We start from the raw sequence: 4,192 nt of genomic DNA on the forward strand, positions 1-4,192 counted from the left end.
TAATTATTTTATTTTAACTTTCTTTCCTTCGAATTATTGCATAACACCGATAACAACTTAATTTTGAGCGGTTAGGTTTTCCTTTAAAACGTCTGAAACATAATACTTGCACTTGTTTCTCGACATGTTTGCATTCTAATTAACGAAAAACAATATACAATTACGTTTTGCTGTTATTAATTTCACAAAATTGAGTAATGGTCAAATTTGTTGCAGGAAATTTTTTAGAGGGATACAGTTTTATTCAGACAACTTCGCGTCTTTCAAAACACATGTTTGTCATGAAAAAACAAAAAAACTTTCACCGATATTTGGTTAAAGTTTATCCTGTAAAGTTAATTTTTGTTGCAGCGAATCTTTCATCGCAAATCGACGTAAAGTTTATCTTCTGTTTTTTCTGTATTGATGGCAGCCTTTTAAATTTAAATAGAAAAGATATTTATCACTTTTACGGTAAATGCGGTAAATTTGGTAAGAAATGTGAGAAATTCGGTAATTTACGAGATAAGGCCGCTCAGCACCCATCTGTAGGCTGAACATAATCCGAAGGAAATTGCTGTGTCAGAGAAAATGATGTAAGATTGTGCGGGTCTAGTGAGCAATTTATACGTGAGCATTGGCCGCTCGATAGGAACAAGTGACGCAATGAAAAAAAACAATGACACTGATGAATAGAGGTCCTCTGGGTTCATATTGACCCATTAATGAAGAAAAAAGCAATTAGAATCAATATACGATGCATTGCTCTTTGGCACATTGGAAGTGTTGCGAGCGGATACGGGTGGCAGCGGTGGGATGCTAAATGCTAAACACTTTTCAATTGGTAATTATAAGTCTAAGTGGCTGGAAAAATTAATTTTCAAAATTCCCTACCGTTTCCTTGCTTTTTGCCCTGGCAATTGTTTATAAACCCTAACCATTAATATTCAAAGACCAGCATCTTGTCAGGCGATACATATTTTTGCGATTTGCGAAAAAAAATGTTACGGAGTTATGCGTAGTTGAATTTGTGACTTTGTTTTTCACATACTTGAGATATTTCAGTTTTATTTTCAGATTCTGGTAGAGTTCACCGCCTTTTTTCGAAATCCACGAGAAAATTTGAAAAATGTTCAAAATTATCACAATGGCGGCAGTTTTTCTGAAAGTACTGAAAGCCGATTTTCTCAAAAAATTCAAACTTATATGTTTTGCCAATTTTTTGTTGAATATGTACTATCATGAGGAAAATACCTTGTGAGTTTTATGCGGGATAAATAACTTTTGTGGCCAAGAGAATTTTTTTTCATTAAATCGAATTCTCGCGTTTTTCTTGCAAGCAACAATAGATACGAAAAAATTTTAAGAAAATATTTTGCACAGTAATGAGTATTCTATCAAAAGTTCTTCTACTCATTTATAATATATTGAACAATTTTCGAGAAAACACAAAAATTCAATTTTGATAAACAAATAAATGCTCTTCACACTTGGCTTATGGTAATACCCACCATTTTTCTTCAAGTTTTAAGAAAAATATATGTTCGTATAAGGAAAACTTCCTGTGAGTTTTACGTGAGCTTTTACGTTTTCTGAAATAATTTAGGTTACAAAAATAATTCTAAGACAAGAATTTGTTTGACTATAGACTTTTCTAACAATATACAAATTCAACAAAAAATTGGCAAGAAATATAAGTCTGGGTTTTTTGAGAAAATCGACTTTCAGTATTTTCAGAAAAACCGCCGACATTTTGTTAATTTTCAACATTTCCCAAATTTTGTCGTGGGTTTCGAAAGAAGGTTTAAGCAAAAAATTTGGGTTTTTATGAAAAACAAAGCCAGAAATCCAAATATGAATCACTCTGTACATTTTTTTCACAAACGCAAAAATACGTATCGCCTAATTTTCTCTAAAAAACAATATATTTCGTCCTTGAGAGATTCTGCAACTTCAAGTGGTTATTTTCTTGAAAATTGATCCCATTTCTTAAAAAAAAAATTTCGGTTGGAAATATTAATTCTTCTAATTGAAAATTTAACTATTAAATTTTTTGTGTGAAAGTTACCTTTTTAAGTATTTTGTTGAAAATTCGTCTTTTTTGGAAGAAAAGTCATCCTTGTTGGTTGAAATAAATAAATAAATAAATTTGAAATATTAAAAATGTTAATCCTTAAGGATTAACATTTTGAATATTATAATATTATATATTATATATTAATATTTCAAATTTATTTATTTATTTATTTCAACCAACAAGGATGACTTTTCTACCAAAAAAGACGAATTTTTAACAAAATACTTAAAAAGGTAACTTTCACACAAAAAATTTAATAGTTAAATTTTCAATTAAAAGAATTAATATTTTGAACCGAAATTTTTTTTTTAATGGGATAAATTTTCGAAAAAATAACTGAACTTTCAATTAAAATGATGAATCATCAATAAAAAAAATGCTTTTAGCCAAATAGTTGAGTTTATTTCTGCCACCGGACATTTATGTATTTTGTTGAAGATTCGACCTTTTTGCCGGAAAATTCATCTCTTTGATTTTAACTTCATTTTTTTTAATTCATACATTTTGTTAAAGATTAACCTTTTTTGGTAAAAAAATGTTATATTTTTGATTAAAAGTTCAAGCATTTGGTATAAAATTCATTTTTTTATCGAAAACTTCATCATTTTCGTTCAAATTCATCTTTTTCGTCGAAAATTTATGTTTTTAGTTGATAAATCATCTGTTGGGTTAAAAAATCCTCTTTTTTCTTGAAGATTTATCATTTTAGTAGAAATTTTATTTTATTTATTTTTTATCAAATTTTTCAGTTTATAATTGAACTATTTCGTTAAAATACATCATAATACGTAGAAAATTATTTTATTATACTGATAATTTCCGATTTCACCTTTGGTTTAAAATATAAAATGTATGGTTGAAAATTATTTTTTTCGTTGAAAAATCGTCCTTTTTTTAACTTAAAATCTAACTATTCGATTTTTTGATTGAAAGTTACCTTTTTTAGTTGAAAATTCAGGTGTTTTTTTTTTGAAAAAAGTGCATTTTTAAGCAAATATAGTTGAACTTTTAAACAAAAATATAAATTTTTGATAAAAAAAGACGAATCTTTAACAAAATACTTGCATTTTGAAATAAAAAAGGTGACTTTCGAACAAAAAATCGAATAGTTAAATTTTTAGTTAAAAGAATTAATATTTTCAACCGAATTTTTTTTGTTAATTAGATAAATTTTCAAGCAAAAAACTGAACTTTTAATTAAAATGATGAAGCATCAAAAAATAGAATTTTGATTTGGATGATTGTAAGTGTAATCTACCAAAAGTGGCTGAAAAAATCCTGATTTTATCCCACTGAAATTTTTCAATGACTGACTTGAAAGACCAGAATTTTTATCTGGTAATATTTTTAACAAAAATCTTTTTAAACCGAAATAGAACAATCGGGATTAAAATTTATAATATTTCAAATTTATTTATTTATTTCGAACAAAAAGGTTGACTTTTCTACCGTAAAAGATGAACTTTTAACAAAATAGTTGAATTTTTATATAAAAAAGATTAAACTTTAACCAAAAACAGTTGCACTTTCATAGATATAATTAAACTTTTTAAAAGACAATTAAATTTTCCAAAAAACAGGTGAATTTTCAACTCAAAAGGACATATTTTCAACAAAAATAATTAAATTCGTAACCAAACACTTGAATTTTCTATCTAGAAAGATGAATTAATTTTTTAACAAAAACAGTTTTATTTTCAACATAATAATTGAATTTTTTGGAAAGCAGTTGAATTCTGAACAAAAAAGATGAATTTTGAAGCCAAAAGGACGAATTATCTCTCCAAAGTGACAAATTTTCAGCAATAAAAATTTAATTTTCGAACAAAAACATGACTTTTTAAAAAAAGATTGATTTTTCAGCAAAAAACTTAAATTTTCCATAAAACGGTTTAAATTTTAAACAAAAAATTTAATTTTCCATCTACAAACATAAATTTGTAATCAAATGGTTGAATTTTCAAACAAACCCTCCTCCTCCCAAATAGTCTTACGTTATTTTTGGATAACTTCAAAATAAATTCACGATAAAAAATGTATTCAGCAAAAATTACGTTACATAGCCCAGGAAATTAAGAAGCCTTAATTACTTTATGCACCTGATATAAAAATTTTTAATTTGGTGTCTTAAATCTC

The 4,192-nt window shown here is 26.6% G+C and overlaps 1 protein-coding gene across 4 annotated transcripts in view; it reads right to left on the minus strand.

The window, feature by feature from the left end:
* LOC117172436 (xaa-Pro dipeptidase) overlaps positions 1-4,192 on the minus strand; it is a 215,568-nt gene that overhangs the window by 120,791 nt on the left and 90,585 nt on the right. The window lies entirely within an intron of this gene.

Source organism: Belonocnema kinseyi, chromosome 5 (genome assembly GCF_010883055.1).
Source record: "Belonocnema kinseyi isolate 2016_QV_RU_SX_M_011 chromosome 5, B_treatae_v1, whole genome shotgun sequence".
NCBI classification, from domain to species: domain Eukaryota; kingdom Metazoa; phylum Arthropoda; class Insecta; order Hymenoptera; family Cynipidae; genus Belonocnema; species Belonocnema kinseyi.